The sequence below is a fragment of the Parasteatoda tepidariorum genome, chromosome 10 (genome assembly GCF_043381705.1).
Source record: "Parasteatoda tepidariorum isolate YZ-2023 chromosome 10, CAS_Ptep_4.0, whole genome shotgun sequence".
NCBI lineage: Eukaryota > Metazoa > Arthropoda > Arachnida > Araneae > Theridiidae > Parasteatoda > Parasteatoda tepidariorum.
The window spans coordinates 81,219,214-81,232,850 of record NC_092213.1 but is presented as its reverse complement, the minus strand read 5'-3'; positions in this window follow the sequence as shown (position 1 = coordinate 81,232,850).

Sequence of the window (13,637 nt, the reverse complement as noted above, 5' to 3'; positions counted from 1 at the left end):
CTCTTGTATTTATTTATTACTGTATATTATCAAGATCTAATACGTTGTCTACTTAACCAATCAGTGTCGATGGCTCAGTGCTTTACATAGTGCGTAGCTTTTTTAAAAAATACTTATTTTCGTTTTTTAAACGTCCTTAAAGGTGTTTTTTTCATTGTATGTTTTTAAAAAGTGATTAATTTTCCCTTTTTGAAAGTGAGATTTTTTTTTTCTTTAGCCATGTCGATTTTCACCTCGTAGTATGCAAAAGCGTGATTTTCACATTGTTGTTCTAATTCATCATTAAGGTAGTTCATTCAACCACCATCTATTTCGGCTGATCGTCGCTCCATAGCGTATGAAAGCGCCAAACGTTTTACATGTTTGATGAAATACTGCATGTGTGTACTGAGTCCGCATGTGTGTACTGAGCAGGGTTCGGTGAGTATATTGCACACTCATGTGCAACTCTGCTGCATTTTCAATTTTTAATTTCATCATTTTCCTCCGTCTGGAATCGAACCGAAAAATCTCTCGATCTTTTTAGGGTGGCTAATATAATCAAGGAACGAGTTCTTTGTCAGAAACTAGTTATTTTATCGTGATCATCTAAAGTCTTTGAAAATTATTTTGCATTTTGTTAATGTTTATAGTGCTTACAAATATTTTTTGAGTGCTTAAAAAGTACTGAAAAGGTGCTTATTTTTGTTGAAAGTTTTGACTACGCAACCTGTTGAAATATTCGCAACTGTCAATTACATTGTGAAGCTGTTAATCACGATAGCGTGGAGTCTTAAACCCATTATACCCTGACCCTCAACGGGCTGTAGCTTAAGTGCTTTTTTTCGCTCTCAAATGCCATTGAATGTGGAATTAAGATGAAAGGAATGCGCACAGAAGAGGGGACAACAACCTCGGACATCCAGTCAGTGGGCATCTAATCGACAACTAAGATAAAATTGCCTTTAGAAAAAATATTCAAATTTTACCATTACAGAAAATTGTAATTTCGACTTATTTTCTTCAAACAATAACCGTATAAGTAAAATCTTGAGAAAAAAAGGATTTCATAATTAATCGCCAATTATAAAATAACAGTCAGTTGGCTTTTAAGCTATTTTCCTTCCATTTTTAATATCCTGTTATAACTGGAATCGATAAAGCAGAATACTTACAACTTTCTAAAGCTTTAAATCTGCTATACGAAATTAAACAGGAGAATATTTGGCTTAAAGAAAATACTTAATGATGAATTTAATATGATTTTCAAATAAACTCAAGTTTGAGGGCATTAAAATACTGATTCTGTGGTATACTATAATGAAAATTTAGTGAAAGGTCATATAAAAATATGTATTGTTACCATTAAAGCAACGGAAACTTGCAGAATATATTTTTATTTATGTACCATGTGTAAAATGAAACGCGAAATGCCCTGAATATATTTTTGATCTGTTCTAAATGATGGGTAAACGTGTTAACCCTTTGTTATCCTACAATTTTACCCAGAAACTATGTGACGAAATCGGACAAAAAAATAAACACTTTCTCTCAATAAATATAACCCTTTTCTCCGACGAGTTTGAATTTTTGGACCTTAAAATAGGGTTCGTATAATTTATTCAAGTGAGTGGTTAAAGCTCTTTAATATTAATTATCTATTTTACATATTTCAACTTATCGACCAAATTATTTAAACGAGTATTTTTTTTAAATGCTGTTAATTATTTTTTTAAAAAAAACATAGCATTTTAATTAATTCCATGTAAAAAAAATTTTTATAATTGTTCTTTGTTTAATTTACGAAAAATAGTGAAAGTTTTGCTTTATAAAGTGTACAAATTTTTAAAATGCTGACCAAAAAAATGAGACAAAAAAAAATTTCATTATTTAAGTATACATTGGTCAAATAATTATCAAGAAATAAAAATTCAAAAATAAATTTTTTTTAAGTTAGGTGTGCAATTAACTCGGATCAAGGGTTAGTTTAAAAACTCGTATACCACCATTCAAACACGTTTCGATTACTTTAAAAATAAATAAAATATTAAACAGAAATATTTTTTTCGCGTTTTATTAGATTAAAGGTAGTTTTTTACATTACCTATAGCCCCACAGACATAGCAAAAAACGCACAAGCAAAACATTGCTTTTAATTTAATACATTAGGTAGCCGTGATAGCTCAGGGGATAGGGCAGTGGTTACCAATTGGCGGCCCCCGCGAAGCCTTTTTTTTTTATGGCCCTCGAACTAAAATATATTAACTGTCATTGTTTGCTGCAATTTTCGCAAAAAATCTATATGTGTTTAAAATACTTTTCTTTCGCTAAAAAAAAAAACTAATTTCTTCGTTTCTGTGAAATTTAACACACTAATGGTGCAAAAAAATATTTTTCTCAGGTTTTGCACCCAAGAACATATTTATTATCATTTATAGTTCAATTCTTTTGTTTTGTACAACTAGATAAAAATCTGACAGTAATATTTAATGTTCCTTCAAACATTAAAGAGTCCTATATAAATTGTTCATAAAGTTGCGGCCCGCCATTTGACTAGTGTTTTTATGGCTGGTCAATGCGAATTCCGCACCCGGCTTGCACCTACCACAGTGTTGGCGAAAAGTATCTTTAGTGGTAGACGGATCATGGATTAGAGTCCCCCTGCGTTAGGCTAACTGTGGAAGGTTTTCGTGAATTTCATTTCCTTGTAACGCATATGTGAGTTAGTGCCATCAAAAAGCTACTTTCTCCCAAAGGTTGATTCGGAAATTCCTTTGTCTTCTGGGTAGGTTTCAAAATTACTATGCTTCGTTGAGCATTCGTAGTCATAATATAGCTGGGTTGGCTGTTCAATGCCGGTTGTAAAGTGAAATTAAAAAAACTTGTGAGATCATGGGTTAGAATCCTGTTGCTATCGGCTAATCGTGGGAGAATTTCCTCTCTGTGCAACGCAAATATGGGTTAGTTAAAATAAAAAAGCTCATTTGTCCCAATGGTTGATCCAGGAGTTCGTTTGTCTTTTGGGTTGGGTTCAAAATTACAAGACTATGAAGTGGTAAACTCAGAATAGGTCGGATGCTAAAAATAAAATAAAATTAAAAACTAAAAATAAAATTTTAGGTCTCTCTCCATTTTAAACCATTTGGACTCTATTTTATAAAAAGTGCCACCAAGGGCCGGGATAGCCTGGTTGGTAGGGAACTGGGCTCATGTTCAAGAAATCGTGGGTTCGATCACCGCTGACCGAAATGGTGACTGATGTACGTTAAAAACTGTCAGGTCTCAAAATCCCCCATGTTTTCATAACAAATCATACCTCTAGAGGTACTGACCCAGGAGTTTCCTTGTCTTCTGGACTGGGTTCAAAATTACAAAGCAACGGAGTTGAACATTAGTGGTCGTTAATCCAAAAAATTGGGTTGGCTGTTCAACGACAGTTATAAAAAAATGTGCCACCAATCAATTTCGATTAAAAACCCAAATCAATCCGAAAAAACATATATCTATACGTCAAAATTACGCTTTTGTGTTTCCAATAAATTAGTTATTATAAGTCTATCCATTGAAACGATAAGATGGCATGTTAGTGTGTTAAAATCCAATCAATAGATATCCAATTCAAATATTCCGTTTTTTCGTTCTTCGCCTTGTACAGTTATTAAATTCCATTTAGAAGATTACAAAATACATTAATATATATACAAAATATATATTACAAATAATTAATTAATATATATTGCAATTAATTAATATATGTTCTATACATATTATTTAATATATATTTTCAAAATACATAAACATATTAATATGCATTAAGAGAATTTTCTATTCAGTAAATGAGCTTGTTTTTACCATGAATTCTATGAAAACAATGACTTTTCATTAACAGGAATTTTTATGCTAGTGAAATAAAAAATCATCTATTTTCATTTTTGGAGGGACAAATTCGAAACAATATTTCATCGTCAACAATGGCAACACCCTCAGCTAGTACGTCAAGCTCATCAGCGTGAGTTAAAGATTTATTATTTATGACGAAGAGACGAAATGGCATGTTGGCAAATCTCATTTTTCACTCCTTTGGATTTGGAACTGACATTTTACAATCCCTCGCGATTCAGGACGGTATGGTTCCATTTGTAACTTGATGCAGAAGCTTATCTCTTCACTATTTCCTTTTATTTCAGTGTAATGCTTTATGTGTTAAACTAACAACAATCACTTGTGGAAAATGCTCTAAATGTCGGCATTGCCAATTAGTTCCATTCTGAATTTTAACTACAAATCAGGCTGACAAAAATACTTTCGTATTTAAAATACGCTAAAAAAATGCACCAGAATTAATTGTTGAGCAGATTTTACAGCATGTTTTTTAAGAAATTTAATAAAATCAAATATTCTTGTCACATAAAGTAAGAATTCCTTTATTCAAAGTGATTTTGATTCGCAATGATTGTAAAAGAAAAAGCATATTTTTCTCTCCTAGTTATAAAAACTTGAAAAACATTAATTACTTATTTTTAAAACGATGTTACGTGCTTTGAAGCAAACTTTTAGGTAATTAATGAAATTAATTTTGGGAAATAAAATGCCTACAAGCATTTTGAATTAATTAGGTTCATCTTAATATACTGGTGTAAGAAATTAAGAAAATATGCAGACTTGGTCGATTATCTCTAGAACTACTGGATCGATTTTAATGAAATTTGATATGTACATACATTGTTACAATACAAAACAAATAACCATTCAACATTTGTAATACACACTCATGAGCGTGCGTTACACTCGTTGGAGGCGGAAGGTATGAAATATTGGGGGTATGGTCCCCTCTTGCAGATATGCAGGCCTTGCAGTGTGACTTCATACTTGAAGTAAAGCAGTTTATAGTTTCCTGTGGCAATTGTCCTGTGGCAATTTCATACCTTCCGACTCCAACGTGTGTTGCGCACGATCATGCGTGTGCATTACAATTGCTGAATGGTTATTTGTTCTGTATTGTAACACTACATATACACATCAAATTTAATTAAAATCGGTCCAGTAGTTCTAGAGATAATCGACCCAGTCTGAAAATTCTCTTAATTTTTTACACCAGTGTGGAATTGTAAACTAAACCTTGTTAATATACAATTAAAAAAATTGGGAATCTTTTAAGTTTGTAACAATCAATTTATAACCTCAACTATTAAATTATATATCGTATTATTACTTTGTATTACATGTCGTCGTAAGTTTTGCTTCAAATACACATATAGAAATCGACGTTAGATTCGAGTTAGAAAGGTTTGAATTCAATTATTCCAACAAAAAATTACAATCAAATTTGAATCGCTAACAAGCAACACTTGTGAAGGAGATAAAAATATATCGAATTGGTTTTGTTACCTGTTTTGTTTATTTTATATAATAGTAGGGCGTTTTGAGGCAAAGCATGAGAATCATTATATATTTTACTAAGCATTGTATACAATGCCAAGACGTTGTATACAAATACAAATGCTCTTCAAGCAGTGTTTGATAGTGCAGTTTGGCGAATGTAAATCATGAGGAAAGAAAAAAAAATTATTTTTTCTTAGATTTCTTTTTTAAAAGGAAAATATTACGGAATTGACAACCAAAGAAAAAAAGCATTTTCATTTCTTCATAAAGAAATTTTTTATGAAACATAAATTTTACTTATCCAACTTGTTCGGTTAATTAGTAACACTCGATTAGAAAAAACACCAGGGCTGGAAAAACAGGGCAATGGCCTTTTAAAATTAAAAAGATCAGTTATCGCAACAAATCTTCTGTAGACCTTAAGAAAACATCAGTGTAGGGAATATCGGGCAATTACCTCTTTTTTTATCAAGACATCATCAGTGTCGGGAATACAGAAATATATCTTTTTACCTTAAAAAGGAACCTCAGTATTATCCACATTTTAATTCGGATATTATTAATAAAACAGGGCGATTTCTCCTTTATGAAAAGATATAACAATTTCTTGTTTCACTAAGAAATTTTTTTAAAATTAAAGCTTATAAATCCTAATCAAGCCGCGGTGGCCCAAGGGATAGAGCTTTCGCCTTCCAATGAGGTGAGCCAGGTTTGAATCCCAGTGATGGCTGGTCGATACGAATTCCGCTCTCGGCTTGCATCGCACACAGTGCTGACGTAAAATATCCTCAGTGGTAGACCGATCATGGGTTTGAATTCCCTTGCAGCCAGGCTGACCGTTGAAGGTTTTCGTGGTTTCTCTCTCCGTGAAACGCAAAGGCGGGTTAGTTCCATCGAAAAAGTCATGCATGATGGCAAATTTCTCCTAACACTTGATCCAGGAGTTCCCTTGTCTTCTGGATTGGGTTCAAAATGACATGGCTTTGGAGTTGAACATTGGTAGTCGTAGATCCGAAATTGGGTCGGTTGTTCAATGGCGGTTATAAAATAAAATAAAATATAAATCCTAATCATACAGATTAAGAGGTATGAAATACCAGTTTTTCAGTCAATGCCTAAGCAATGCGTCAATCATTTTTTACTTAACCGATAGCACAAAAAATTTCCATTCTAAACAACTTGACTTTAATATGTGTTTTTAACAATAGATAAGGAATATATTTTTTTTCAAGTGAGTTGCAGTAAAAATTTTTCAAATTGCTTTTTAATAATTTTGATTTGCATTCAAAAATTTTCTTCTAGTTTATTCTTTCGCCTTTTAAAACCAACTATTATTAGTGTAATTTAAATAATGCTGCACATGACTTTTAAAATGGAAATAGGAACATAAATTTGGATTTTTTTTTTATAAGATAAAAGTTACTATTTTGCTTTTTGAGTTCGTAAAAGTTCTCTCTCATCCAGTTCAAATAGTGAAACCTATTTTTAAACCATTAGGAAAACTTCTCCGGATAAGAAGCCTTTGTCCCTGGATAAGAAATAGCATTTCTTTACTTATTTCTGATGGTTGCTCTAACTGGAATCGACTCTAGACTTTTCAAAAAGTCCAATTCATCATCCATCAAATCTATTTCAACCGAAATTTTCGGAAGTATCTTTAAAATAAGGAAAAAAGGCTTCTAAAGCAAGAACTTTTTATACAGATAAATGAAATGAAGAACTTCGTTGAGAAAATGACTTTGATTTTAGTTTCTATGACAACAAGAGATTTTCCGAGCATCGTAAAGAAAAAAATTATTATTTAATTTTATATTCCTAAAACGTTTTTCTCCTAAAGCAGTCACGTTTGCTTCTTTTCTTTTTTTCAGAGAATAAAGCTACCAAGCAGAAGTCAAATTTTTTTTTTGTTCAACAGATTGAATTCGTTTCTATCATAAAATCAGAATTTGTTTTCATTTTTTGGAATCAAATTGGCAAATGTCAATGCCATTTTAAATGAATAATTTTGAATCAATCGATCTCAACTGGTGGTCTTTGAAATATTTTTAGAAATAAAAAATACTGCACCATTACTTAAATTTCTTTAACACTTCATTAGGCCGTGGGAAGTATACTTTCCTTAATCTTTAGAAATTTTTAAATGGCAATCGAAAACAATCTTTAGGATTTTATTTGAATTTTTTTCCACTTAAGTCTTATTGAGCTGTGGTGGCTCAGAGATTAGAGAGTTCGCTTTCCAATGAGGTGTCCCGGGTTCACATCCTAGAGATGGCTGGTCGATACGAATTCTACACCCGGCTCGCACCGACCACAGTGCTGACGTAAAATATTCTCAGTAGTGGACGGATCATGGGTTAGAGTTCCCTTGCCGTCAGGCTAACCGTACTAGGTTTTTGTGGATTTTTTTGTGAAAGGCTATGCCATATTATTAATAACTAATCATTTATCTATGAAAGTAAACATTAAATGAAATATTACTAAATTAAATATACTTAAATTAAATATATCATTCTTAGCTAATGCAATTTTATGCCAGAAAACGCAAGAAAATATTAGTGGAAGTAAATTTTGTTCGCGAACGATATAAAACTGGAAAAACTTTTTCAACTGTTGAGTTGTAACTTTTTTTAGATTGTTTACTACATCGCCATATTGTTCGTGGTCGCAGCTTAAAGAATGAATCGTTTCAACTACTTGACGTATTTATAATTTGGTAATTTTTAGTAGACTTTATAAATTTTAATGATAGTTACATAAAACATTACAGTAATATTTTTCCTTTAGTGTTTTTCCTTTAGTTAAAAATCAGATAGAAAAGTAATATAAAGCACGAAATGTTAGAGAAAATGATGTTGTAGAAACATTCAGTATACTTATAATCTTGACCGCTTAATCAAAACATTTAACAATTAATTTAATGACCATATATCTAATAAAGTCAGTAAATATTATGAATTGTGATCATTATTGACAATGAGTAGTTCGCGTGTAGTAGTTGACTTCTCTGTTAAAACGTATTGTCTAACTATAAATAACAAGTACTTTAATTAGCTCAGTATGTGCTTGTAAAACAACGTTCGATTCACCTGTGACAGAATTTTTCTGCAACAATGAAAAAGACAAAAAAAATTTGTCTGTTCACAAATTTGCCACGTTAAAACAATTCAAAAAATTAATAATCTGCTACTTTTAGCTCAGTTAAAACCATTACATTGTAGATAAAACCTTTACATAGTTAAAACCATTGCATCGTTTAAAGTTTAATACCAACAATATTGATACCGTATTAAAATGTCAGGTTCAAAATAGTGTAAGACAATGAATTAAAAGTTTTGCAGAATAATTATAATTGTAAAAATTTCTTTGACTTTAAGCTGAATAGCATTTACATAATGATAAAAATTCCCAATCAAAGTAGAAAAGAATATTGTTTAAGCTTTCATCTAAAAGGTCTTGTATATTCTTTGAGAAAACATGTTGTGCGATTGCATCTTCTTTTTTTAAAAAGTCCCTTTCAAGACGCTTACCCCATAATGTCATGTTTGTTTTTACTATGTTCGTAATGCATTATCTCTTATCAGCGGAATACAGGTAATAGAATTGATTGATTTTAAACAAATATTTTGTGATAGAAGCATTCTCAAAAAATAACTGATGGTAGTCAAATTTGGATCATTAATACTAAAGGCAACTTTTAGTAATAAAAGAATTTATATTTTTTCGTCTAATTCTTGTGTGTAATTAAATGTTTGTGGAAATTTGATTTTGATAAAATAAAATATTTTCCACTCTTTTTTTGGTTTCGAAATTTGAATGTTATCTAAATTTTTCTGCTAAAATTGTTGGTTAGTACATAGTACCTTTAACTAATTATTGAATCGTTAAAAGTTTCTGATGTGCCGATGCAAAATTATTTTTGCATTACAAAAAATTATTGGCAATTTTTTTAATTAAAGTTCATAAAGACTTCGCTGGTTTCACTCTCTGAAAATATTTCAGCAGGTGCCTTTGGGTTTTGTTTAAAATGTTTTATAAGTAAAATTTCAAATTCTTAAAGGATAAATTTACGTAAGTATTCTTCCATTTAATTTCACTGAAAAAAAAAGTGTAAAAATTTATGCAAGTGAGTAATTTGAATATTTTGAAATTTTCTTTATTATCTCAATTATTACAAATAATAAAAATTTAAAAATTCCAGATGTAATTTTATTTTAATCTTTTTGGAAGTGAATGACATCTAGTTACATTTTAAGTGGGAAAATGCTTTTTAAAGGTAAAATTTCAACTCGATTCAAATGCGAATTTAACTTTGTAATTATGTAGTGTGGTGTTTATTACATAATTTCAGAATATAAATAATTCTGAAATCACAAATTGCTTGAGCTACGACTCTTTTAAAGCATGTTTTACAAACTAACAAATTTAATTGAGATTTTGATAAAATAGGCTCATTTCTAAAAAAAAAAAAAAAAAANAAAAAAAAAAAAAAAAAAAAAAAAAAATATGAATATATTTTAAAATTACAGACTTGAAAATTATTAATGACATAAAATTCGACAGAAAACCCATTGTATGAAGAAAAAAAAATATCAATAAAAGTTGTGAAATATTATAATTCTTAAATAAATTTGAAATATTAAAAAAAAATATCAGCTGAACATAAGATATACTTTGGAGTAAGAGGGAGGAAAATGGATTGTAGCAGAATCCGAAAATATAATTTTATTTAGCATTTCTGTATTGATAAGTAAATAATGCATGGAATGACATTATAAAACTATTGTTCTATGTTTTACTGCTTCACAGCAGCACAGAAAATTAAATAAAATTATATCGCCGAATTATTCTACTACCATCAAAGTCCTTCCTCTTGCTTACTCCAAAAAATAAAAAGCAATGCAAAATAATATCAGGAAATACTAAATCTAATATTGTACAGCATCAAAGCTAATGCAAAATAGTATTACGGCGAACGCTAGATAATATTAGTTTATAAATATTAGTTATAGTAAAACGTAGGTATAGTAAACGTAGATATAATAATAGAAAAATGTAGGATTTACCAATTTTCTGGTTTCTTCCGTATCATATACGTTTATAACTTCAGTTGATATTCATATGAATTACGAAAATAGAGCTATGAAAGTGTCTCATTGCAGTTATATAGCTTTTGTCATGAAAGTATTTTATCAACTATCAAATTCATTTGTCGTAAAAGAAATTAGTCAAATATAAAGTCATTTTCGTGAAAGTAATTTAAAAATTTGAGGTTTAGTATTTCATTTAGAGATAATAATTTCGGTCGAAGGTTTCTGTTTTCAAATTCAAAAGTGAATTAAGAAATACTGTTTCAAAACTTTAATGATAATATCATTTTTTTTACTTAGATAAAATGAAAAAAAAAAGATTAAAATGTTTTACTCCTATTATTTTGAGGCTTGAGCAATGTCTTGTTGATCAACCTCGATTAATAGAGAATTTAAACGAAGTGGTTTTCTTTATAACTTTTCCATTTTTAATCAGACTCTAAATAAAGAAGTCTGCTTTTTCTTCTTCTTTTTTTTCCAAACAACATATGGTCAACCTGCTGCAAAACAGCTACATATATGTATATGTATAGAGGTATATGTGCTTGTATGTTTTCCATGTTTTACAAGAGTCAAACAGCAGTTAATCCCAAAAACATTCGCAATGTTTGTCTAAGTAAATGTATGTCTGAATGTTTGTAAATGTCACGGGTGATTTTCTTAATTTCAATCCGGTAATTTTGATCTTCCCGACTTTGCATATTGATCAGTCGGGAAGTTTAGACAGGACTTGGAAAAAGTAAAGAATTGATAAGGGAAGTATTACCACTCCCACCATACACACAATTCATTGCCCCATCATTTTTTGCCGATCATTGCAGTGATTTGAATTGACAAAAATTTGAATGATGTTAACCATACAAAAAAAAAAAAAAAAAAAAAAAAACAGTTCGTTTCTTTTGGATTGAAATTTTGAGTACAGAAGCCATATCCTTTTATTTTGAGGATCTAGAATCCAAATCTGTCTGGCATGTTTTATTCTGAAAAATTATATTTTCATACCTGATTTCACAATTTAAAATATCGTCTGCATCTATGAAGTAGAATATTTTAGATTAGAACCAATAACATTGAATCCCAGTTCATGATAAATCCGATCATTAAATCAAAGCTTTTTAGCTTTGTTTATATTTTTTAGTCATTCTGTAAAATATAGCGTTAAAAATTTTACAGCAATTGGATAAATTTGTTTGCGAGATGGCAACAATGCCATTATTTTGAGCTGCAAGAAGAGAATTGTTTCGAATTTGCAACATTATCATCGTAAAAATCGTAATTTTAACCTTTTTAGAAATGTGATATATAAAGTGCACAACAGAGAGCAATATCTCTTTTATAAATATGAAAACGGAGAATGGTGCTATAATACACAGAGATCGATAAAAGCGACTCCCCACAGCGTTTATTGCCTCTTTTTGAGGAATAAATGTGTCTATAAAAATAATGCCTCTTACTCTCTTACTACAATAAATCGAAATATTAGATTGAGGAAGCATCCCCAACAAATCAACATTTTCTTCACGCCGACGAAAAGTAAGCGCAATTTAGTTTTTATCCAAATTTTTTTTTTTTAAATTTAAAAATAGATTAAACATATTTGACCAATAATAAACAAAGTGCTCCGTAATGAATGCCCTGAATGAATGCCGAAATGAATGCCCGAAAATGATGAGAAAAAAGTATATATGTTACCATGAAGGTGTAGAAATCAGAATACAAGTTTTATTTTATTATTTATAATTTTTGTTTAATATTTTACAACCGTCGTTGAACAGCCGACCCAATTTTTGCGTTCGCGGTTACTAATGTTCAACTCCGTAGCCTTTTAATTTTTTAAACCCAATCCAGAAGACAAGGGAACTCCTGGATCAAGTATTGGGAGAAATTTTGCCCTCATGGAGGACTTTTCTGATGGAACTAACCCGCATTTGCGTTGCCAGGCGAGGAAGACTACGAGACCTTCCACGGTTAGCCTGACGGCAAGGGGACTCTAACCCATGATCCGTCTACCGCTGAGGATATTTCACGTCAGCACTGTGGTCGGTGCAAGACGGATGCGGAATTCATATCGACCAGCCATCGCTGGGATTCGCACTCGGTTCACCTCATTGGAAGGCAGCGCTCTATCCCCTGAGCCATCGCTGCGCAGGATACTGATTATCTAACTAATATGTCGAATAACTAGAGTGATCTGCCAAAACTTGTTTCATTTCTGAAAATTTCTCCAAATTATCTAGATAGGGCCGGGATATCCTGGTTGGTAGGGCACTGAGCTCATGTCCAAGAGTTCGATCACCACCGGCTGAAGTAGTAAATTGCGACATATGCACGCTAAATCAGTCGCGTCTCAAAGTCCTCCATGTTCTTATAACAAATCATACGTCTGGGGGAACTGTTGTCTACTGGATTGGTTTAAAATTACAAGGCTACGGAGTTGAACATTAGTAGTCGTAGGCTCAAAATTGAATCGGCTGTTCGATGACACATATAAAATGAAATAAAATTATCTAGATAATTTGCTAATTACCAACTCTTTGAGTTCTAACTATTTCAAATGGTATGTTTTCGTGCGTGTGTGTGTACGATTTGAGTTAAAGGCGTTTTTTATTTAAAATTACTTTTTCATATTGGAGCATAATACACTGGAGTAAGAAATTAAGAGAATTTGCAGACTGGGTCGATTATCTCTAGAACTACTGGACCGATTTTAAATGAAATTTGATGTGTGCATGCATTGATACAATACAAAACAAATAACCATTCAACAATTGTAATGAACACGCATGATCATTCGTAACACTCGTCGGAGTAGGAAGGTATGAAATTGCCACGAGACAATTCAGGCCAATTTTCCACAGGAAATGATAAACTGCCTTATTTCAAGCATGAAATCAAGCTGCAAGGCCTGTATACCTGTAAGAGGGGACACTACCCCCTATTAACCCATTTTTGTTGTTTATTCTGCAACCACTGTTTCATACCTTCCGACTCCAACGAGTCTTACGCATGATCACGAGTGTGTATTACAATTGTTGAATGGTTATTTGTTTTGCATCGTATCAATGTATGTATAGATCAGGGCCGGGATAGCCTGGGCACTGGGCCCATGGCCAAGAGTTCGTGGGTTTGAACCCCGCCGGTCGAAGACTCCCCCGCGTTGTAAATGGTGACTGATGCACTTTAAATCTG